The following is a 26,216-nucleotide window of genomic DNA, read 5'->3' on the forward strand; positions in this document are numbered from 1 at the left end:
AGGTTAGGAGCAGCAGAGAAGGGATTTATCCATTCAAAACTTTTGTTTTCCTTCTTTTTTCTTTAATATTTTATTTATTTATTCATGAGAGACACAGGGAGAGAAAGGCACAGAGAGAAAGGCACAGACACAGGCATAGGAAGAAGCAGGCTCCATGCAGAGAGCCCGATGTGGGACTCGATCCAGGATCTACCAGGATCAAGCCCTGGGCTGAAGGCAGCACTAAACCGCTGAGCCACCGGGGCTGTCCAAAGCTTTTGTTTTCAACTACTATAAAAGAAGCAGCTCAAAAGTGGCCTCCTCTAGGTAGCCTTTTCTAACGTCCCCAGAAAACATGTCCATACCCCCCTACCATCAAAACTCAGATATCTTGTATAAACTTCTCTTAGAGCACTTCTTACACTGAATTGCACGTAGTTCATGGAATATTTTAAATATTTCCTTCTCTATTGGAACACGTGCTGCATGGAAGTATCTCTACAGTCTTGACACCTAGAAAATTACCTGACACACATCAGTTGCTCAAAAATGTTTGCAGAAAGGAAGAATAGTGGCTCATGTGAATAGATGGTGAGACGGAATAGCACAGTCTAGGGGACCTCTGGACATAGACACCAGGGTCCTTCCTTTTCAGCTGACTGAGATGAAGATTAGAACTCTCTTTTCATCAAGGGGTTTGAGGAGGTTAGCCAGAGAGTCTGCATCAGGAAGAGGGCTGGAGAGCTGACTGCAGGCTGACATCTAGACCCAGGACCACATTTACCTGTGTATCCCCAAAGGTGATGAGATGGGGCTGGGATTGGGTCAAGAAAGACAATAAAATCTCACAATTTCCATCTTAAAGACCCAGACTGCCAGTCAGGGAATCAGCAAGGACCAATGTGGCACAGAGCAGAGGAGAGACCTTCACTCTGCAGAGGGGCCACTCACCCTGCTCTGTGCTACTGAGGATTTCTCTAGCCAGGAGAGGAGCAGATACATGGGAATATTCAACCTTCTTTTCTTTAATCCTCCAGCTGTGCAAACCAGGTATAAGAGATGGCAGGACAAACATTATATGTTCTCATTCATTTGGGGAATATAAATAATAGTGAAGGGGAATATAAGGGAAGGGAGAAGAAATGTGTGGGAAATATCAGAAAGGGAGACAGAACGTAAAGACTGCTGACTCTGGGAAACGAACTGGGGGTGGTGGAAGGGGAGAAGGGCGGGGGGTGGGAGTGAATGGGTGACGGGCACTGGGGGTTATTCTGTATGTTAGTAAATTGAACACCAATAAAAAATAAATTAAAAAATAAAAAATAAAAAAAAAAGAGATGGCAGGCAAGGGACTCTGGGGTAAGTAGAGAGCAGGGCTGTGTGGGTCCTCAGATAGGAAGCCACTCAGGGCAGGTAGAGCAGGGCAGCATGTACTTGGAGTCTCTCACCTGGACAAGATGGATGCTGAGAGGAGTGGCTGCTACTCAGGCAATTTCCTTGCCATTAAAGGTCACACAGACATCACAGCTTCTGTGACAATGACAGGGATATTTATGCACAGTTCTCTTATAGGCATGTGTTCATTATCTCTTTGTCTCTTTGTTTTTTCTCAAAATACAACTCAATGCAAACATGTAAATAAAAGAAAGGCTAATAAGGTACATGGAGCTGACATGAAGGAGTGTGGAGAGATGCAGGTAAGTAGACCCAGGAATCTTAAAACGGTCCTACTGCAAGCACTCTCTGGGTTGTCATCAGAAGGTCCTTGGAAAGGGGGAACCCTGAGCATGCTGGATTCTCTTATTTGAGAGTCCCTATTACTGACAAACCCCTTCTAGGGGTGAGTGGGTTATAAAGATCTTGAGAGAGAAGGGGTGTTTTGTATCTCATATGCTGGGAACTCTGGATCCCAGAGCCCTTGGCAAAGCTGCAAACCAAAGACAGTCAGTTCAAGGCTCTTCCTGCAGAGGCTGGACAGGGTCACAGCAAAGTCGTCCAAGGGGAGAGCTCAGAGGCAACTAGAAGTCATGGGGTCTGACTTGCTCATTTGATGAGGCCCAGAGAAAATGTCAGAGCTGGATTTCCAGTAACCAAGCAAGTGTGTTCTTAGAGGATCAACGAAAGAGGGCATCACCCAAATAAATAAGTGATAAAAGCAAAATAAATTAGAAAAATTCAGCTTCAGTGAACTTATCTAGAATCAGGTAATAAGAGGAAACTTAAGCTATTTTAACCTTAGCATTTGTGTAAGTTTGGGGTTTGGATACCTTTAATTGCACAAAGGAGATGGTTCCTACACATAATATTTTAGCACTTTGTGTCACAGAAGGTCTTCCCGGGGCTGTAGAGAGGGTTATCATATTCTTACAGAATCAAGTTCAGTCTGGAGAACCCAGAGTGAGGGCAGATAATTTTTTAAAAGAGGTGACTCTTCAGGAAAGTAAAGTTTTTCTAGGTTATACGAAATGGAAAACAACATATGAATATATCTCAAAATAACACAGACTGAATTCCTGAACTAAAATGTCCCACCTGGCCTGCCTGGCTCTTCCTCCTCATCTCGACCATCAGACTTCATTTTGCACAAGGTATCACTTACTCGGTTCCTGTTGTCTTTCCAAAAGCCTTTTGCATGTCTTCATTACTTGTAGTTAAAACAGCAATTCCCCAGCATGAGCTACACAACATTCATGATGTAATAGGAGGGTTAGTAAAAGGAGACCCTGCTCAGGTACTAAATGATGGTGTGCACCCGCCTAGGGTCTTTAGCTCCTCAACATCTGTTTCCCTATGTCTAAATATGAGGTTGGAATAAATGGATTCTAAGAAGCTTCTCAGTTCTAGTATGTGGTTCAGAATTTGCCTTACTTCTTGGTTTCTTTGATCTAAATAGAAGTTGTTTTCCTTCTATGCCACAGAGTAGTAGTTAAATCCCTACTTGTTGGTTCTGCTCAGGCTGCTCCCCCATGGGAATGCTCTCTTCCCTTACCGCTTCCTGTACTTTCTCCCCTTCTGCCTCAAAATGCACTCATCACCTAGATCTGATCCAACTCAGCTGAGAATGTGAATCAATGCCAACCTCCAGTTGCCTAAAACCCTCGAGTGTCCATGGTGGCCCCAACAGACACAGAGTTCCCCTTGCCCCTAATTTAGACTTAAGAGCGCTGTCCCAAAAGTGAATTCTGTTCCATTTATCTCTTACTCCATATTTCTTAGTGTATCCTTCCACTGTGGTCTTGCCATGATCAGATTTCTAGCACTGCCTCTCCCTTGAGTGTCGCTCATCAATCCAACAGCCTTTTTTTTTTTTACATCTATGTGGTATCTAAGAGATGCTTCCAATTTATATGCCTCCCCACATATGCCCCAAACCTGTAGATGATACCATTGCTTATCTAGTGTCTCAGAACTCCAAATTCCACTTTCCCTCGTCTCTGACATCTAATCCACAAGCAAATTCCATTGGTGATACCTAGAAAATATATTGCAAAAGTAGTCACTTCTCATCATCTCCATTGCTAGACATCTAAAGGCAAAATATCACACTCTTTTGTCTGGACAGTTGATTACCTGAGTCTGTCTTGTCTTGTTACAATGTAATTTCCAAATAACATTGACAGGTGGACTTCAGATCTTTAGGGTGGTCCACAAAGATTCTATGAGCCCTACAAGTCCCGTGTCTGGCTGTTTCTCCTACTGATGCCTTTCTCATGAAACCTGCTCCTCAAACACAGAAGTACATTCCTGCCTCGGGGCCTTCACACTTGCTGTTCATTCTGCTCACTTTGCTGCACCCTACCTCAGTTGTTTGCATATTTAGGTCTGTCTTACCATTCCAGGTGATATTCAACTGTCACCTCTTGGAGACCACTTTCCTGATGGCCTAATCTGAAGTCCTCTTCACCTCTTCCTGTGTCTTTTGACCATGTTACCCTGCTTTATTTCCTTTATGAACTTACTAATACATCAGTTTTTGTTGTCGTTCCTTATTCAATTTTTTTCTCTTTTCTCTAATACAAGTTCTATGAAGACAAGCACCTAGCCTGTCGTATTCATCCTTGTATTTACAATGTTTAACAGAACAGTTGGCACCTAGCAGGCTTTCAAATAAGTATTGGATAAATAAATGAATGACAAGTGAATGGGCCACATTGGAATCTATCTACTCGATAGTAAAATGTGTTTGTCCATGGAGTCTTGGCTGGCCCAGAGCAGTATAATCACATCTAAGTTTCCCTAAGGAGCTTCTCTTTGTGCCTCTTACAAGGCATTTGTCCTGGTGATTGAGCTACTCTCTTAACTCACCCTTCTCTGTGTTCTGGGATGCTGAGGCTGGACTCGAACACCCCACCTCATCTTGGCCCGCTGCTCCCCGCTGACGTCTCGTGTAGGGGGCGCCTGGGGGAGATTGGGAGGTAGCCTTGCTTTCTCCCTCCTGCGTCCAGCCCCGCCCAACTTTCTGCAGTCGTGAGTCTGCCCCTGGCAGGTGCAGGGATCTCAAAACCTGCACCCTCCTCCCACCCACCCACCTGCACAGGCCCGGACACTTCCTCCCGCGTCCCTCTTTGACTTCCTCGGTACCTGTGTGGGGAGGGCCACCTGACTCCTCGGAGACCTGGGTCCAACCCCACCGGCCCCTCCTCCAGCTCCTGGGCTCTAGACTGCCCCTTCCTCTAGTTTTCCCCCAGCCTGGGAAGTCATGGAACTTGCTTCTTGAAGTTAGCATCTCTGTGTTACTCAACAGCCACATTTGCCTTTTGCTCTTCAGGATCGGCTCACTAAATCCTGGTAATCATTTCTGAATGTTTAAAGTAACTGGGTGAGGGCACCTGGGTGGCTCAGATGTTTAAGTGTCTGCGCTTGGCTCAGGTCATGATCCTGGGGTCTTGGGATCGAGCTTCGTATCTCTTCTCCTTTTGCCCACCCTCCTTGTACTCTCTCTGTCTCAAATAAATAAATATATTTTTTTTAAGTACCTAAGGTGGTTTTTATTGCCCAGACTGGACATTGGCCAACAGAGGAATTTACAGTTTGACACCTGTTCTGTCTCAGAGCACGTTTCTCTTGGCTCCTAAGGACTGTGATCTTATTTAGAGTAGGAATTACCTCTGTGCCTACCGCCCGTGGTGCCTCCCACGCTGCAAAGAGTCGGTGCGTGTCTGATAACTGACCGATTGTAGTTTCAGAGGTAAATGGAGTCATCCTTCTGTTTTTAGAAGTAACTTTCTTCAACCTTTCTGGAGAGTAGCTATCTTAGTCTTCAAACCCTCCAGAAGAAATTCCTCAAATGGTTATTCTAATTGTAAAAAAACTGCTTGTAAACCGGGCCAGAGAATCTTTGCTCTCAAGAAGGGCTTCCCATGTAGACCTGGCAGGAGAGACTCCCACAAAGGGGGAAATGCTTGGATCTGAGAAAAACGTTGATCGGGAAAATGGGGAATGAAATGTGTCCCCCAAACAGGTTCCTGCTGATTTCCAAATAACTTAATTATCTGACCCATCTCCAGTTGGGTTCTCGCTTTCTCTTCTCTACCCTAGTTTCTCTGTGTGTGTAGAGAAGGACTGTTTGTTTAGTATGTGTGAAAACTTCCTGGTAAATACACCTGGCTGAAATCAGCTCTCCCTGCCAAAATTAAAAGTGTATTAATTTGTTTTTAAAAGATGTAATATTTTGGGACTGTGTGGTATGCCATTCCTGCTTCCCTTAGCAGTGAAACCTAGGGTCCCCTGGGCCTGGCACTCAAACAGGGAGGGGAGTAGGAGCACCTGCAGGTGGAGCCCAATGCCCTGGTCCCTCTTGGATGTGCATGCAGTTCACCTCAGTGGCAAGGTCATTGCCTTCCTTTCCCGGTTATCATTTAGTTTTATGTTTGATCTAGGAGGACCCTGCCCTGCCCTGCAGACTGCTAGCTCTGCGGCATCCCTGAATCCCCACCGGTTATTATAATCCCTCTTCTTTAGTATTGGATGGCATCCCCTCCAGCACCTGTCCACTCTCTCCCCACCACTACCCCCAGACTGGCCTCCATCCTCCCATGTTCACTCCTGTATCCTTGGACTGGAGTTTTCTATGACACTTTGAAAACTGACACATGAACTTCTGGCTACTTTCCTTCTGTGTAGTCTTTTCCTGAGGCCCTGGTTTTCTCTGGCTCTGACCTCCTTGCTTCCCTATTGTCCTGGGGTCTCTGTCTGTCCCCCATCCCCCTCTCCTATCCCCCTCCTTCTCCCTCTATCCCTCCTGCACTGCCTCCCCTCTGGTCCCTGTTGCCTTGGGGTCTCTGTCTGTCTGTCTGTCTGTCTCTGTCTGTCATGTCAGGAGCAACACTATAGATGGTCACAGTAATTAGAAGGAACTCCCTCTGTCTCTGCTACCTCATGGGGAGTGTTGGATTCTTCTAGTGACCTGGAAGAGACCACCTGCATGGCTCATGGAAATGTCCTAGCCACTTACTTCAAAGAATTTTGGCTCACAATTTTGTTTAGCAGTAATTAGCTATTTGCATCTCAAGATTACTTTTTCAGTCAAATAGAGGCTTCATTCTGACTTTAAAATAACAGTGCTGATTTCCATATATGATGTATGAAATTGGTCTTCTTACTTCATCATTATATCATTGTTTTCTTTATTTTTTTCATTGTTTTCTTTAAATTTTTACTTAAAATCCAATTAGGTAGCATACAGTATAGTATTAGTGTCAGGTGTACAATGTAGTGATTCAACACTTCCATACAACACCCAGTGCTCATCATAGCAAGTGGACTCCTTGCTATCTCATCCCCTCTCCCATCCCCCTCCTCCTCCCTGTATCCTTCCTCCACCTCCTTTTCCTCTGGTAACCAGCAGTTTGTTATCTATAGTAAAGAGGCTGTTTCTTGCTTTGCTTCTCCCGCACACACACTTTTTTTCCATTTGCTCATTTGTTTTGCTTCCAAATTCCACATATGAGTGAGATCATATGGTATTTGTCTTTCTCTGACTGACTTGTTTTACTTAGCATCATACTTTCTAGATCCAGTCATGTAATTGTAAATGGTAAGATTTCATTCTTTGTATGGCCAAGTAATACTCCTTTGTGTGTGTGTGTGTATCACATATTCTGTGGTTTGATAACTGACCAATTGTAATTTCAGATTTAAATGGGGTCATCCTTCTGTTTTTAAAAGTAGCATTTTAAAACCTTTCTGGAGAGAAGCTATCTTAATCTTCAAGCCCATTTTTTAAAGATTTTATTTATTTATTCATGAGACACACACACACACAGAGAGAAAGAGAGAGAGAGAGAGAGAGAGAGGCAGAGACACAGGCAGAGGGAAAAGCAGGCTCCATGCAGGGAGCCCGATGTGAGACTCAATCTCGGGACTCCAGGATCACGCCCTGGGCCGAAGGCAGGGGCTAAACTGCTGAGCCACCCAGGGATCCCCTTCAAGCCCATTTTTTATCCATTCATCAGTTGATGAACCCTTGGGCTGTTTCCATAATTCAGTTCTTTTTTTTTTTTTTTAATTTTTATTTATGATAGTCACACAGAGAGAGAGAGAGAGGCAGAGACACAGGCAGAGGGAGAAGCAGGCTCCATGCAGGGAGCCCGACGTGGGATTCGATCCTGGGTCTCCAGGATCGCGCCCTGGGCCAAAGGCAGGCGCCAAACCGCTGAGCCACTCAGGGATCCCCATAATTCAGTTCTTATAGATAATGCTGCTATAAACATCAGAGTGCATATATCCCTTTAAATTAGTATGTTTTGTATTCTTTGGGCAAATACCCAGAAGTGTAATTGCTGGAATATAACAAAGAACTCTTTTCTAAGTTGTAGTATCTCATTATAGGGCTACCATTTGTGGGTGTTTTCCAATAGCAGTAATGATAATGTTAACATTTGAGTCAATATGTGTTAAGCAAAATCTTTAGTGCTTTTTGCATATTAACTCAGATTATTCTCAAAAAAAGAACCCCAGGGAATAGATTTTATTATTTTCTCCACTTAATACATAAAGAAACTGAAAAGCTGCAAAGCTGAAGTAACTCACCTAAGTTTGCTAGTTAAGCAGTAAACTGGTAAACGACCCCAGGTCTCCCAAGTCTAGGGCTCAAGCTCTTGAGCACTATTGTGCTACTTCTCCAGGTGGATGCAATTCCTCTCCATTCCTTTTTCTGTCTTGATTTCCAGCAAGTCCTGCAAAACAGAATGGCCAGCCACAACCTACTTGAGTAAGAGGTTCTGGAAAGTTTCAGACTTGGACTCCAGTCTAAGTCCCTCATATGCAAGCTGTGTGACCCAGATAAATTACTTAACCTTTCTGATCCTTAGTTTTCTCTTAATATTCTGTTGCTTTTCTCTTTTCTCTGACATTGCTTCTGACACCAAATAAGTGTCCAACTCTTCCATCCCATTCTGATGCTAACTACTTGGTGTTAGCACAGATCTCACAAATCAAGAGCTCAGTCCCCCTAGATTGCTCCTACTTCAGACATGAGCTGCAAGTCCTGGGGCAAACCTGCATTTCGGATGAACCAGTGATAAATCTGAGGTTTCTACTACCCCTTCCTCAGGTTTGATAATCCAACTAGAACAATTCACAGAACTCAGGAAAACACTTTACTTATGTTTACTGGCTAAATATTAAAGATCCAACTCAAGAACTGCCAAATGGAAGAGATTCACAGAATGAGGTTTGTTGAGCACAAAGCTTCCATGACCCCTCTCTGTGGGTGTTACCTTCCCAGCATCTAAATATGTTCACCAACCCATATCTCCAAATACTATCTTTTCATGGAAGTTCCATTACATAGGCATGGTTGATTGAATCATTGGCCGTTGGTGATCGAACTCAATCACCGGCCCTCCCCCCTCCCCAGAAGTCAGGGGTTGAATTAAACTCTCTAATCATGGCTTGGTCTTTTTTTTTTTTTTTTATAAAGATTTTATTTATTTATTCATGAGAAACACAGAGGAGAGAGAGAGGCAGAGACACAGGCAGAGGGAGAAGCAGGCTCCATGCAGGGAGCCCGACGCGGGACTCGATCCCGGGTCTCCAGAATCATGCCCCGGGCTGAAGGCAGGCACCAAACCACTGAGCTACCCAGGCTGCCCATGGCTTGGTCTTTCTAGAAACAAGCCCCATCCTGAAGCTACCTAGAGGCTCCAGCCATGAGCCATCTCATTAACTTACCAAAGACACCATTCTGGAAGTTCTAAGCTATAGGACCAACAGCCTGGTATGAATTCTTTATTATAGCACAATTGCAAAAGGGATGAAAGAACATCTATGTCATGGGTTTAAATTAGATAGATTGGTATAAAATTGATATAATTAGTCCATTGAAAGCCTTAAAACAAATGAGAGTTATTTCTATTTTTCTTCACATGGCCCCTAGTGCTGCTCCATGTATCACTTTCCTTATTATAAGTCACACCAGGCACAGGATATATACCTCAGCTTATTTGAGAATCTTTAGTACATTTAACATGACATGTCCAAGTGGACTAGGAGTCCCTGTCAGAGGTGATCTGTGTCTCAATCATGAAATGCGGGCAGCCCCATGGTGCAGCAGTTTAGCACTGCCTGCAGCCTGGGGTGTGATCTTGGAGACCCAGAATCAAGTCCCATGTCAGGCTCCCTGCATGAAGCCTGCTTCTCCCTCTGCCTGTGTCTCTGCCTCTCTCTCTCTCTCTCTCTCTGTGTGTGTGTGTGTATGTGTGTCTCTATGAACGAATAAATAAAAATCTTTAAAAAAATAATAAAATCAATCATGAAATGCAACAAAATAATTGTGAGTTTTCACTGAGCACCTATTGCATGCAGCCCACTTTATCAGCCACTGGAAGAATCCAGAGGCTCATAATCAAAGGTGTTTACTTGGTGACTTTTTCTCCATCACCCATATAGCTAGTTGCAATGAACTGAATATGTATGCCCCCCTCTCCCCCAGCTCAGACATTTAAATCCTAACCCCCAATGTAATGGTTTTAGAAGGTGGGGTCTTTTGGAGGTGATTATGTCATAAGGGTGCAGCCTTCATAAATAGAATCAATGCCCTTATAAAAGAACTCTAGGGAGCTCTGTGGCCCTCTTTCCACCATGTGATGACATGACACAATGAGAATCAGCAGGCTAACATGTCAGAAGAAGGTTGTTACTAGAACCTAAACAACGTCCAGCCTCCAGAAACTATGAGAAATACATCTTTGGTTTTTGTAAGCCACTCAGTCTATGGCACTTGTTATAGGAGCCAGAAGGGGCTCATCAGTCTAAATTTGCCCCCACATTGTCTTTAAAACACATCTCCATTGTTTACGATCTTATATTTATTCATAATGCCATCCACTGTCTGGTGGAATGCCCACTGCTGCTGAGTGTCAGTCCCAATGCCAATTGCTCCAGGTGGTCCACCTCACAAGGACATCCCCTCAGCAGATCTGCTCTTGCTATTTGCATCATAGCACAGCACCCTCACCCCCAGTGGCATCAGCTGTTTGAGGATTCCTGTGCAAACCTCATAGAATTTCTGGATAGAAAGTTCCAAAAAGGCAAATGTATCACCTTACGCATCTCCTAAATAACCCAGTGTTCTACAGAGAATGGACTGGGAACGGATGTGCATTGAGTGAAATATGAAATAGATTCAAATCTAATCAAGCACAACAAGCTGTGACTAACTGTAACTATGAACACCTTCCATGGACTTAGCACTACTCCCCCCTCCTTGCCAAAATTCCAGAGCCACTTGTTGCCTCAAACAGGCTTTCTGGAAGCATTTCACCCCTCCAAGAGATGAGGTCTGGCTGCTGAGCCCTCTCACTAAGATCAAAGCAGGCGTTACCAAAAAAATCTCTCAGCCTTGAAAATTAAAATTGTAATAAAAAGTTTGCTTGGAAGAAGGGTAAATAATACAAAATTGTCTCTGAGGGAGAGACACTTGGATCATCTCAGATCCACCCCTCTGGTCCCATGAATATTCCTGTATTCTGGATTCAGTTTGTCCTTCCCCTTTCCTGTCTTTCTCTCAGTTCCACTGTGTCTCTCTACCTCTCTATCTCTCTTTCTCTTTCTTTCTGTTTTCCTGCCTCTGTCTCTCCTCATATCGCTTGTCTCCTGCAATGCTGAATAAAAAATAGCAAAGCCTTAATCTTCTACCCTTTCTTTTCCTAGACTCTGTCAATTCTCTTGAGACCTTCTTCCTTCTTTCCTTGATGCTAATATACCTGATTGGAGTCCAGGTTTCTTTGCTGTGGATCACAGTCAAGCTGGACCTCTGCACATGTGATACCTCAGCCTGCTTGATTGGACCTGGGTGTTGCCCAAATTTTTCCGTATCCACACAGATGTTCAGACTGTTTTCAGAGAGCTTAATTCAACAGATGGTTAATCTCATTTTTTGTGTTGATTTTTCCTAGTGCCTCTCACAGAGGGTAATTTATTTCTAAGCTCCAGGAACACTTTACTGTAACCTCTTCTTTGTTGGTTATCACAATAATAACAACCATCATTTATTGGATGCTTATTATGCATCAGTCACAGTGTTAAGGACTTTGTGTAAGTTCACTGATTTAATTTCCACAATAACCCCATGAGATATGTGTTTTGTCTGTTTGTTAAATTTTTAAAATACATTCTGCGTTGCTTTAAAGATGAGGAGACCAAGACTGAGGGAGATTAATGAAATTTCCAAAGACCCAAATAGGAGCTTAACTCTTAACAATGTCCCTTTCTGCCACTGTTCTTTTAAGCATATCGGACTGGACAGAACCTGCCTCAGAGGCCAGGCCTGCAGCCAGGGCAGGTTCTGCAACCCTAGTCCCACCCAGAGTCCACTCATTCCCAGCTGTTTCTCCTTCACCATCTCCCAGGACAGGTAGGCGACACACCTCCAGACACACCCTGCTCAGGCTTGGTGTACAGCTCAGGGCTGAGCTATACACCAAGAGAGACACATCTTTGTACTATGTCTTAGATTCAGTTCCAACCAAGTGATACAGATGATACAGTTGAAAGAAGTACCGAGAATGCATGTGGAGACAACGAAAGGTTGTAGCATTCAATGCTGCCGTCACATAGGAGATGGATTCTGAAGAAACAGTATAACTCAGACAGAAAGAGAAGAGTTTGGAGGACCCCTTGGGTAGGAAATGGTTGGAGCCAGTTTGGGAGCCAGGAATGCATCTGCCGCCTCTGGGGACACTGTGAGAACCGTGTCTCCATAGAAGAATCAGGAGTAGATACTATTGGAAGCATCTGGTACCAGGTTATGAAGGCATATGAAATGTCAAGACAAGAAATCTGGTTACAGTGTATGTATTCAGAAGCTCATTTTCCACCAATAGAATTTTCACATGTAAAAGGTCCATAGGTTAAAACATGTTCCTTCAGCTATAAGGAATTAGGGATGCTCAACCACGGTTTATAGTTCATCTAATGTCCTCTAGAGGCCATTCCCACAAGGCAAAGGAAACAAGAGTTGCTTTCCTGAAAGTTTTCTGAGCTGTACAAATTTAAGTTATATTATCTTATTCAAAAATAGTATATATTCAATTTTCTAAGCCTGAGGCAGAATTCTCCAGCATGTGGATTCTGTTTAAACTCATTGCCATTACCATGCACAAACCAATTGATCATTTCTTATTTTGTCAATCATGACACTTTAGTAGCAAATATCATGGGATCCGCAAGTTAATTTATCTTTAAATTACACAGCAAAGTGCATAAAGGTAAAGGACATATCTCCAATGTGGGTGATTACACATAGTTTCATGCTACCGCCAGTGACCTTTCTAGCAGGCAATGAATTAACCATGTCCCTCCCCAATTAAAAAAATCCCCCAGTGAGTCTCCACAGATGCAAGGGAAGCTCCATAAAACTTGACACTCACTGCTTTCTATATCTGGACACAATAGACCTTGAACCCAAAAGCCAGTTCTATTCACTCTTTGTAATCCATCCCATCTCTATAGATCAGCAAATGCCTTAGCTTCTGCCTGGAAATATCCTCTCCTCAAAATGTGTGGCAGTGTTTCAAAAGCAATTTAGTAACTTATTTAATATTTATTTCCTTTTTGTACTTTGTTACATTTATTAAGCCATTATTCTTATTAATCATTAGTAGTATGATTTTGCCCAGTACCCGGCTTGTATAAGCCTCAAAAGTGTGTATTAAGGCAGATATTATGAGTACTCCTATTTTATATAAGAAAAACTGAGGACCAAAAAATCTTAAGATATCTTCTCAAGGGCAAAATCCACAAGGTTCAAAATTAGAATTTGAGCCCTGGTATCTATGTATGCTCTGAACTTATAAACCCTACTACCTGCTGTGCAAGCAAAGGGAGACCCCTGGGAGGGGGATGAGTGTAAAACACAAACATGATCTTGTTGCAGAAGGCAGACTTCACCACTGCCTGGGGGCCTGTAATAAGGAGCAACATATGTCCAGGAAGATGAGTCCAGAGAAACTCTCTCCCTGGGGAAAGAGTGGTTGTATTTCCTCACCTGAAAAATTCCCTCTCAGGGGTGTCTGTAGCCAGTGCCTTTTATTTGGTAGTTCTGCTCCAAATGTGGGCTTTGAAGGCCCAATAGGCCTACTGAATATTTGGCCCATTACCTGATGTGAGGCAGGCTCATAGATTTTCTTTCGTCTTTCCTGTCTCCTGGGAATAGCTCTATTCACACACTAGTATGCCTCATCTCTTCCTGCCTCAGTGTTTTAAATGGGGATGTCAATATCACTGCACAGAGGCTCACGGGTCACCAGGGAATTGGCAATCCCATCTGTAATAGGCCCTTTACACTGAGGACACTGAATAGCTAAGGTGTAACGTACCAGAGGAAAAAGAAATGAAGCTTCGAGTGAAATCATTGTTTAAAACAGCATTTCCCAAATTATGCCCCATAGAATGCAGTCCTGTGAGATGCTCTGTTAAAATATTGATAATTGATGAACCATGGGTTTCGGAAGTTTTGCAAATGCTGTTTACTATATCCTTATGCTAGAGATTCACATTCTATGCTAGAATACTAAAGGCTCTGAGATGTCCTGCATTATGGACTTTAACTTCAATTTCTGAATTCATTTGGACACAGAACATCTCTTCAAGCCTCCCCTTTGATTTGTATAAGATCTATTAATAACTCACAGAATTAGCATTCCATGAATCACAGTTTAGGGAGCACTGATTTAAAGCACCTATTTTACTAACTGGAGTTTAAATAAAAATCTCAAAAAAAAAAAAAAGCACCTACTTTAATTGCCTACTTTTAGACTGTCAGCTAATATCTAAAATTGTACCACTGGGAGGAAGGAAAAGTTCAATTCACAAGTTCTTTGTGTTCATAAATTGGGTATCAGAACAGCTGGATTGTCTTTCCTTTCAATTTTTTCTTACATTGCCTACATTCCAAGCAGGTACCAGCACTAACAGCCCTGGGACAGGAAGCAGCGATTGTGTCCCAAACACAGCTCTGGTGGCCACCTTTCTTTTTAGAAGAAAGGCTTCTCATTGATGCCTCTGGACTATGTCCCTTCTTTCCACTAATTTAGTTCAAATTATTTCACCAGGACTACTGCAGTAGTCACTTAACTGGTTTATCTACTCTCAGCTTCACCTTGCTCCCATCTAAATGGAATGCACATCAGTGACCGATTTGTTTTCCTAAAACACCACTTTGATCAAAGATGCCAGTGAGGATCAGGTTTCCTTACAGTCCTACCATTTTCTCTTTATTGCCCTGAAAACTATATTATCTTCTCATGGTTACAATGTAGCAGCTGCAGCTCTAGGCACCAGCGATGTTAAATAAAAATTTGTTTTCTCCATGTTATTGGTTGATTGTACCCCTTCAAAATTCTTATTTTGAAATCCTAATCCCCAGTGCCTCATAGTGCAGACTTATTTGGAGATAAGATTGTTACAGAGGTGGGGCTCCTGGGTGCTCAGTCAGTTACACATCTGCTTTCTGCTCAGGTCATGATCCCAAGACCCTGGGATTGAGCCCTGCATCAGACTCCCTGTGGAGCAGGGAGCCTGCTTCCCCCCTCCCTCTGACTCTACCCCTACTTGTACACTGTCTCTCTTTCTCTCTCTCCCAAATAAATAAATAAAATCTTAAAAAAAAAAAGATTGTTACAGAGATAATAAAGCCAAAATGAGGTCATTCAACTGAGCCCTAATTCAATATGACTGATGTCCTCATAAAAAGGAGAAATTTGGACACAGGGACACACACACACACACACACAGGGAGAATATAAAGATGACCATTTAAAACTGAGATAAACTTAGACCAGATCTTTAACAGCCCTCAGAAGGAACCACCCTGTTGGCACCTTGATTTCATACTTCTAACTCCCAGAACTGCAAGACCATAAATTTCTGTTGTTTAAGCCACTTAGTTTGTGGTACTTTGTTACAGCAGCCCTAACAAACCTATATGCTTCCTCTTCTTATTACTTTGGAAAATGTACTCTAGAGGTTTTGCCCCAGGCAGGAGAAAAATTCAAAAGTGCTACAGAGAGCTCAGGTGAAAGGAGGACTCAGAAGAAAACATTAGATCTGGCAAGTAAGGCTTCCAGGTGACTTTATTAAGAATAATTTCAGTAGAGATTTGATGCAAGACCAAGTGCATACTTCAATAGACTGATGAGCCAATAGTAGGTAAGGCACTAAGGCAGGATGGTTGGCGGTCATTCTATACTGTAAGTTGCAGGTCACCTACAATTACATATGGTCAGCAAAATAGCAAATGAAGAACTTGCACTGGGATGATGTCGCTAGTTCCACCACTGCTGCCATTGTGGTTTGCAAAATGGGAGATAGGTTACAAGATTAATGGGGTAACGAAATGGACTTAGTGGAAGAGGATTATGGATAATATTTTTCAGGTCCCATCCCTAAGAAAGAGAAATTTACTATGAATTCACACCATTAAGGCAATACTTCTTTCCTATTCCTTGCATTTCTTGTCTTATGAAGGGAGTCTGTTAGTGCCATAGCCCCGGCCTCCTGCCACTGCTCTCTTTATTCCACTTAGCGGAGGTAGAGTACATGCATTATCTGCAAGCCATGCTTGCTTTATCAGGACTTCCTTTTCCTTTTGAGAACCTGCCAACCCATGGAAAGCAAGACTTTTCCAGTGTTCCATGTAGGTCTTTATCATGTGTGGGGCATGATGTGCTTTGGGATTGCCCATGACTCAGTAGATAGATCTTTCTGCTGTGGGTGTTTGACTTATAGCGTGATTTAACTCTCACATTAAACTGTGTCTTCTGACTTAGTCATTACTGATAATGAAGTGATGATTGGCCCCCATCTGTCTTATGCCTTACTTTATTTCCTTGTTTCAAAAAAATAAGGTAGGGACAGGAGGCTCTGTTTAATGGGCTCTCTCATCCCCATGACCACACACATAGCCAAAGAAATTGAGTTTCCCTCTGGAAACCATCATCTACAAAGAATAGTTCAGACAGCAATCCAATTATCAGAGCAAAACATCTAACATTGTTTTTCCCATCCCATAAAATGGTAAAAATGTTCTGGAAAATCTACAGTTCATGAAAAACACTCAATACCATATGGACAATTTCTCTACTCTTCTAGCCCTCTTCCTTATTAAACCCAAACCACAGGGGGTGCCTGAGTGTGGGTGGATCAGTCAGTTAAGTGTCTGATTCTTGATTTCGGCTCAGGTCGTGATGTCAGGGTTGCAAGATGGAGCTCTACATTGGGCATGGAGTCTGCTCAAGATTCTCTCTCTCCCTCTGTGCCTCAATCCCACTTTCTTTCACTGTTTCTCTGTCTCTCTCTCTCTTAATAATAATAATAATAATAATAATAATAATAATAATAATTTAAAATAAACCTAAACCACAGATTTATAATGCAGATAGTTATCGCTGTGCTTCTCATTAATGACTGCTAAAGCAGCAATTACTATAATGTTTTACAAAATTTATTCACTAATTAGTAGTACTAATTCTTTTTATCTGCAAAAACCTTTTCCAGTGCTTCAAATATGAGGAGGGATTTGATACTTAAGCATAACAATAGTATTAAAGATTGACTAGATGGACTGAAAGAGGGATGGATGAGATAAATACATTAATGGTTTAAGAATCCTTGAAAAAAGGCAGATGGACTTGAGTGTCCTCAGCTACATCCTCATGAAATCATGAATAAATGTTCTTTCCATGAACCCATTGTGCTCAAGTTGGATTCTACAGTGTAGGCATTTACAAAATTCACATGTATCTCTGCATGAGTGCTTCCAAAATTCCAGGATCACTTCCAGCTTGTCCATCGTCATTGCAGGCACCAACATCCCTGCTGCAGCAACTGCACAGATTCCCAAGACGAGTGGTTTTTCTTGGAAATGTTGATAAGCCCCAACAAAGACTAAATTAAGACTGTTCATGTCACCTCAGTACTCAGACCCATCTCCAAGGAAAGGAGCCCCATGCCTTAAGCACATCAACACCCTACTGAGCACCTTTGCACCAGGGAGGATTTGATCATAAAAGCAGAGCAGTGATGTAGAATAAGCAATTGTTATAGGGATTGGACCTGAAGCCATATGGTAGTTGGTGGAGGAGTTTGTAATTGAGTCTAAGTCAACAGAGGTCAGGCAGACCGCATCCATGATGGGTGTGGATAAGGGCAAAGATGAACTGGAACCCACATCTTTCTCCCAGCACCTAAAACCTGGATTGTGAGGGTGATATGCAAGAGAAGCCAGCACCCTTGGCCCTGGAGTTGTAGGCACACTTGGCCCAGGAATTGGAAAATCTGAAACAGGAGATTTAGTGAAAGCTGGAGTCACGGGAATGCTAGGTGCTTCTCCACACCAATAAGGTGAGTCAATAGATCAGCAGCAACGTACATGAGCTGACTCAGGATCTGATGCCTCATATTAACCTTCTGAGAATAAAAACTATACTGCCTAATCTCCACCTTCTAAGTGGCTCTTATGACTGTTAAGGGAATAGTCTTATGGGAGAAAATTTCTGTTTCAATTGCTACTGTTGCATGATAAATCACCCCAAAACTCAGTGGCTTAAAATAAGCACAATTTTTTTATCATATCTCCGTTTGTATGGATCAGAGATTCAGAAGCACTTGGCTGGATGTTCTTACCTGGGCTCTCTCCTGCAATTGCAAACAATCTGTAACTGGATTTGAAAGAGCAAGAAGGTAGAGCAGCTGCAGGATGTAGCTCTAGGACCTCTCTGCATGGTCTGCCCATGTGGGCTACTTTTGGTCTCATTATATTTGGGCTGCTAGCAAGAATCTAGAATATTGTATTGTTTGAAACAGTGCACTCAGAGTCAAGGGAGGATGGGTGTTCACTTCTTTTTATGAGAGAGAGAGAGAGACAGAGAGAGAGAGACAGAGAGAGAGAAGGTGGAGGGGGCAAAAGGAGAGGGAGAGAAAGTCTTAAGCAGACTGCGTTGAATGCAGAGCTTGATCTCATAGGGCTTGATCTCACAACTTGAGCCAAAGCCAAGTTTAAGATATTCAACCAACCTTGCCACCTAGGCAACCTAAGGGTTTACCTATTGATGGGGAAGTGATAAGGTTCTAAAAGAGCACATGGGATAGGAGACATTGGAAGGTACAATTCTAACATATTTAATGTCCAAACAAATACATGGGGAATGTTAAAGAAATCAGCTCTTGAGCTTTTCCACCTTTCTTATTCCCCAGTAATTCTTGAAGCCAAACAATATCAATGATTAATATCAGGTTAATGTAAATTCTGTTTGTACTTCCTGACGTAATTGTGATATATCTCTAAGTGTGGTCATGATAATCTCGGCAATAAATATTTTTTGAAGATTGAGATGATGTGTATCCAGGAGATGAGACATCAGTGAAATAAAATAAAACCAACACTAAAATGATTATAAACAATTTTAAAGTACTCATTATTTTAACCTCTCTGGGCCTCCATTTTCTCGTCTATGAAATGAAAACATTCTACTTGAATGACTTTATCTGATCTTTCCCATATTTATTGAATATGCAATAAAGAAGATTAAAACACTCTGCAAGAACTATTAACTATTTTCTTACCAAATGATAAAACCAGTCTTGAGGAATGGTATTTTTGCCTATTCTTTCCTATAGTTTTACATGAGAAGTAAACAGCAATACTAAGAAATATAACTCTGTGTCCTTCCAATCGTTTTGATTTTCAGACATGTGCAGTGATTTTTATCTAAAGCTATGATTCAAAGATAAGCCAATTTTAAGAGATGGATATGGATTACTAAAATATTTACTGTTCAAAAAAGAAAAGAAAGCTGCTATAATTCTCCTATATTTCTCCTCATTATAACCCTCCACAATGTTTGCTCATATGGATCACAAATGAATCTTGGGAAAAAATCTAGCAGAGACTTTTGATTAAATGGTATGTTGAATAAACAATGCTGAGACATTTTAATGAGGTCAGATAAAAAGGCTCTGCTGAAAAGAAATATTTTAAAAATCACTTTGAGGCTCTATCCTTAAACCATTTCCTGGAGACTTGGGGCTCTATTTCTTCTTCTTGTGCCATTATTCAAAGACTTTCAAAACCCTCATTGGTTTTGCTACCATGAATGATCCAGGGCTCCTCAGCACATAGATTTCTATTGCTAGATTTCTGAAAAATTACTGAGGCCCATTCTAGTGAAATCCACATAAATAAACATCCTGTTCAAAATCAATGGCATTAAGTCACCTTTTTACAGAAATAAAAAACAATTAATAGTATGCCTATAGCTCTTTATGAAGCAATGCTAAGACATTGCTTCTTGCCTATGATGGTTGCTGATTGCCACTGAGTTATGGGACTTATAAAAGTCAATTAGAGAATTTTGAGACAAAGGACCAAAGACTTGAAAAGTGAAATGCACAGACCAAACTCATATAATCAATTAACAACTGTTGCTGAATCTGACTTTAATATGATTGGCTTGGAAATGAAGTAAGAGCATACGGGAAGAAAAATCCTTATCTATAGCGGGCATGCAAACAAGGGGAAAAAAGAATCAGAAGAAACCAACCAATGGCAGGCAGAGCCACTGAGTATGGTCAGCAAATAGAAGATTGGCATTGCATATAGAAGGGTTAGAATGGTTTGAGCTAATATAAAGGTCCAGGGTGACCTCATGGAGATTGGTGACGTAAGTAGAATGAAGTCAAGAAACCAAGACAGGCACGGGTGGCAACTGGGACATTGACATACCTACTAGGACCCCCCCACCCCAGATGATGGCAATATGCAGTGGAGAGAAAGGCTGTAAGTTTTCAAAGTATAACTGATTTAGAGGACTAAAGAGGAGGTCACCAGATGACAGGAACAATGGGGAGATGAGGACAATAGCTAGATGCAAGGGATCTCAGGGGACTAAGGGTTCTCTCAGGGGGTTGGAGACATACTGGTGTAGAATTGGCATGGGAAGTCTAGAAGTGGGCCACTTTCTGTTCTTGACATATTTGAGTCTTGGGAAAATGAACTCATATGCTTAAGTGGGCTACCCAGAACTGTAACCTCTGAGAAAAACAGGATTCAATGAAGACAACAAAATAAATGAATGTGCTTGTAAGAAATGATGATGTAAAGACATTTGTTCAACTTATAAGTGGAAATCTCCAAAAGGCAAAACAGAAAAATTTGAGAGGGTGGGTTGTGGTATAAACTTGGGTCCAGAGGTCTAAGGGTCTGAGGGATGGAACCAGGAAGCTAAAGATATAGCCAGCAACATAAAAGATAAAAATACAGAAGCATTTGCTGCAAAAAGAATACAGTCTATTTGATAAGACTGCTCTAGCAAATGTAGCTATTGTTAAAATAGTATCTCCATTACACAGATATTTTTATGTCCATATAGCAAGAATACACATAGACACTTTTAAAAGTTGTTCGTTATTTATTCAGGGATAAATCTTATCTCTTATTTAGATTGTAAGCTATTAAGAAAAGGACTATGTTGTGTTATCAGCATTATTAGCATTGATCAATATCCAACCAACAATCAATGTGCCCAACCAAATTAAGATTACCTGAGAATGCTCACCCACTTCTTTCTTTTTTTTCATTTGCTGAATATAAAATTAATATATTTTCTTATCTGAGACTCCTATGAATCTGTCACTGTGAGCCACCATGTTGATAATGAGGCTGAAGACAGCAAAGGCACCTCTCTTTCATTGAACTCACTGAATTCTCATTCCCGATTTCACTTCTGAAGCTTCTACTTCTACACCATAGCTCCTGTCATTGGTGATGTTCTACAAGATTGTCTCTTGCTAATTCCAACTATATTTCACCACTCCAGTCCCCGGAACTTGAAAATTCCCACAAAGCAAAACAATGGAATTAATCTAGGAAACAATTGTCTTTATTTCCAACAGTGCTCAGAAATCCAACAAGGAGAAGTGAGCCTGAGAAGCTTCTTTACAAGTAGTAAATCAGGAATCATTTGGATTCAGGTCCAAATACATAGTCCATTCTGATGAACTCCCATCAGAAGTGACTCCATCATTGGCACTGCTTATTGGTTAAAATTGTGAAAGGCAATTGTGAACACATTTCCCAGGAAAGGTGAAAATAGTCAAGCCAAGTGGTTTTAGTAATAACAGGTCATTGTTCTATCCTGGCTCCATAAGACCATTATGTTAGAAAAGGCAGGGCTTCCATCGACCTTGCACTAGTTTATTCCCATCTTCTGTCTGAATGATGCTTCTGGGCCTACTCAGAAAAGAGTGGCTTGAAGCAAGTACTTTTCTTTGCCCCACTCAAATCTTTAAATTCCTAAGTTTAACCTGTTCCCCTCATTTTTATCTTCAGTGCATATCCCTAGCAGGAGTACTATCTAAGTTTTATGTATATCCCTGGAGACTGAAAGACTATACTTTTTCAATCCATTACACAGCCATAAATACTGAATCTAAAACTGGTAGCTTTGATTTATTTTTTTTCTGTCTTGCATCAAAGCACATGCAACATGACAATGGAGTCTTTTGCTCCTAAGACTACTGTATCATACGGAATTCTTACTTCCTGGTTCCACTCAGCTGATAAGCCATATGGCACCAATGTATTGGGAAGAGTCTGAGCAAGCTTTTCCAAATACAAATTATTATTCATATTTTCCTAAATTATGCAAATGATACCATTCATTTTCCTACCTAATCCTCGCTGGAGATGCTCCAAGGTTTGAAATGAAAGAAATTCTTTCAGATATATGTAATCCACATTAATTGCTTTTGACAGCAAGGAGTGGGATGGTTAGATACTGCAGTAGTTAATACTTTGATCATTTCACCTCTGCAATAAACTTAGCTGGATGCAGTGCTCTAAAGAACAGCCATGCCAAAGCACTCTCATTGTAGAATCAAAATGCAAAAGTTCATATTTCTCCAATGGATTTTAATGTAAGTGAACTTAAGGCAGGTGAAGGAGAAAAGAGGATCAGAAGTGGGGGAAGACCTATCTAACATCTCTGGGGACAAAAACATTGATCTTGCCATTTAGTCTCTTCCTATGGAAAAAAAGGTCCAGTTTTCAAGCCTATGAGAGTTTGAATAAATTATCCTGCCTTTCCTCTATTTCTGCCTCTATTACCTCCAGTAGCCTCATTCTGCCCACTCCCCACCTCTGGTTTCTCACTCGTATCTCTACTTTTGCATTTGTTTTATTTTTATTTTTTTCTTTTACTTTTGCTTTTAATACTCTATTCATCCTCCAAGCCTTAATTCAAATGCCAAAAGGCTCATGGATTTTTTTTTTTCTTTCCCGAGCTAGAAATTACCTTTCTCTTCTCTATAATGTCATAACACATCCAAGCCCTGTAATAGCATTTATCCAGAAAGACCCTATAATTTAGTTATTGGTATTTATGTCTTACTTTCCTGAGGTTTATGTCTGGGGATCAAGGGAAAAGAGAAATCATAGCTTGACAAAAGCAAAACAAAAATTTAAAAATATTGCTTAGTGCAGGCACATAATAGATGCACAATTTTAAAAAATTCATGAATGTCTTAATGAATAAATGAATATCTACTTTGATAAATCATGAGCTCTGAGAAGGAGGAGACTATGTCTTCAAGATGTATATGGTACTTTCCAAACTCTACTCCCATTAAACAAAATCTAGTGGGGTGCCAGAGTGACTCAGTTTGTTGAACATCCAACTCTTGGTTTTGGTTCAGGTTGTGATCTCACAGTGGTGAAATTGAGCCCTGCGTGTGCCTCTGCACTCAGTGGAGAGTCTGCTTGAAGATTCCCTCCCTCTGCCCCTCTTTTCCATCTCTCTCTCTCTCGGATGAATAAACCTTTTAAAAAAATCTAGCAAGACATCTTACTCCTGATAGAGCTTAATGAACATAAGTGGGAATTACATTGAACTGTGATGGCGATAACGGGTGGTTGTGATGAGCCAGATATGATATGTAGTTACAGCAATGGACCTTAGACTTTCTGTCTCTGAGTTCGAGAACAATGGGAGTTCTTTGCCTCTCCTGAAAAAAAAAAATTAATTGACTGGGGTTAGACCCAGGATGAAAGTCCTCTCTTAAGACATCTAAATTTTAATTCAACCATTATGGAATTATGTTCCCAAGAAAAAGAATGGCAAAGATTAAAAAAAATAAGTAGTTATGAATTTCATTTATACTGTTCATAAATAAAAGAATTGATTACAAGACAGTTGAAAAACAGAACATATGTTAGTTTCATAAGCTAAATTTAGACTGTTTGTAATTTCTTATAATTTCTACCATTGAATGTGAGGCATCACAAACTGTAGGTAAGGCAATTAAATGAAAGTAGTAAATAAATCTCCCAAACAAGCTGCCATATTTTTAATGGGGTCTATTTAACAGTCAATATGAACACAAAGACAAAGTGTTTTCACAAAAGCCACAATAATAGCAGCATAGTGAGTCATAAGGCAGAGAAAGTTTTCAATAAATATTTCTGGAAGGAATACCTCATGGCTATGAAATATTAACTACCCTAGAATCCTCTATGACCCAGTCATCATTTATGCACATTTATGACAACTGTTGAAACTCAAAGGAAAAAATTAACTTTCAATCATAATGCCTATCAAAACTTCATTCCACTCAATGCTTAAGAGTCTACTTGGTGTTTACATAGTTATTTAAACAACCAAAGCCCTAAAAATTCTGCAAATCATTGTATAATAATCTTTAAAATTTGTCATTGGAGCCACAGTGCACCCTAAAGGTCTTCTCTGAAGTCTAAAAAACAAACAAACAAACAAACAAACAAACAAACAAACACAGCATGTCAGGATGTTTGGCTGTTTCTCTGACACATCATCTCGACCAATCCCTCTATCCTGACTTCAGTGACAGCATGGCTTTGGTTGATTCGGCATTAGTGACACTGATCTAGATATGCAGAGCCAATTGGAAAATGTGGATGTTGCTTTCCTCCTCTATACTCACAACCTGCATGAATAATGACTCATGAGTCCCTCCAGCTCTCCTTGCAGAGTATCAGCAATATATACATCTGCCCACCTTTTCAGGATTTCTAGGAAGATTAATGGGATAACTATAAAGCAGTCTAAAATGTTTGAGGATACAGAAGTCATAATAATAATAATAAATGCCATGATTCTGTGGTTCCTTTATATATTTTAATTGCACACTTATAATTTCTAGGACAAAAACAAAGAAAAATACGTCAATTCTAATGGGTGAATCATGAAAGAATTTAGTCCCATTTCTATGGCAAGTCCTATCAACCCAATATGATGGACATTTTGACTTTGTTCACCTCCCTAATGGGTGGGGGGCTGAGTCAAGGGTGATTTTTCTCTGGTCATTAAGATGACCAATGTTTCAAACCTATTTAATCAACATGCTGCCTCATGCCGATATAGAATTAAATTCTTTTTTTTAAATTTTTTTATTGGAGTTCAATTTGCCAACATATAGCATAACACACAGTGCTCATCCCGCCAAGTGACCCCCTCAGTGCCCATCACCCAGTCACCCCAATAGAATTAAATTCTAAACCTGCAAGCAGATACTTCCAAAAGGAGTCCTCTACCATCTGTGAATTATTATTGCTTCGTGCAAGGAACCTCTTCATTCATCGTTTTCTAAACTTAAGTTATTCTTGTACCACTTTCCAATTTTCATCATGTCTATGATACCACCTGTAATGTAAATTACTTAAAATATTTCTTTATATCTTTAAGCAATACTATCCACAAAATAAGGTTTGAGGTGTTAGTTAGAATTTCATACATGAAATAAATACTTTACTTCAAAACTTCCTCCACTTATGATGGGGTTACATCCCAATAAACCCATAATAAGGTGAAAATACTGGAAGTTGAAAATGCATTTTAACACACCTAACACCGTAGCTTCACCTAGCCTATCTTAAATGTGCTCAGAACACTTATATTAGCCTAAATAGGGCAAAATCATCTTACACAAAGCCTCTTTTATAATAAAGTATTAAATACTGCATGTCATTTATTGAATACTGTATGGGAAGTGAAAAACAGAATGGTTGAATGGGTACAGAATGGTTGTAAGTGTATCAGTTGTTCACCCTCATGATTGCACAGCTCATTTTGAGTTGTGGTTTGTCGGCATTGGTAGCATCAGGAGAGAGTATTGTACTGCTTATTACAAGGCCAGGAAAAGATAAAAATAAAGCATATTTCTACTGAATCCATGTCACTCACACACCATCACAAAGTTGAAAAATCATTAAGTCAAATCATCTTAAATCAGAGACTACTGTATAAAAATTAAAAAGTGCTACCAGAGATCTTTTTTAAGATTTTATTTACTTATTCGTGAAAGACACAGAGGCAGAGACACAGGCAGAGGGAGAGGCAAAGGGAGAAGCAGGCTTCCTATGGGGAGCCCAATGCAGGACTCAATCTCAGGACCTTGGGTTCATGCCCTGAGCGGAAGGCAGATGCTCAACCACTGAGCCACTCAGGCATCCCAACCAGAGATCATTTCAGACAACATCACAGTTATATACGCCATATTCTGAGGAATATTCTTTGAATATATTACTGAAAACCAAACTACTTATGAAGAGGTTCAGGATTTGTACCAGCATTACATTCACATGAATCCTGTAATGTCTGGGACATATTTATTGAGCACATTATTCTTTTAAAAAAAAATGTAAGACCAATTAGTAAATAAATAAATGTACAATCATTAACTCTTATGCTTTTTCTGCTCTTCCT

The 26,216-nt window shown here is 40.8% G+C and overlaps 1 long non-coding RNA gene across 1 annotated transcript in view; it reads left to right on the forward strand.

The window, feature by feature from the left end:
* The first annotated feature begins 17,597 nt into the window (after positions 1–17,597).
* LOC119870807 overlaps positions 17,598–26,216 on the forward strand; it is a 72,872-nt gene continuing 64,253 nt past the window's right edge. Inside the window, exon 1 of the long non-coding RNA XR_005356369.1 lies at positions 17,598–17,823. This is a non-coding gene — a long non-coding RNA (uncharacterized LOC119870807). The remainder of the gene's footprint in view (positions 17,824–26,216) is intronic.

The sequence above is a fragment of the Canis lupus genome, chromosome 3, assembly GCF_011100685.1.
Source record: "Canis lupus familiaris isolate Mischka breed German Shepherd chromosome 3, alternate assembly UU_Cfam_GSD_1.0, whole genome shotgun sequence".
NCBI classification, from domain to species: Eukaryota; Metazoa; Chordata; class Mammalia; order Carnivora; family Canidae; genus Canis; species Canis lupus.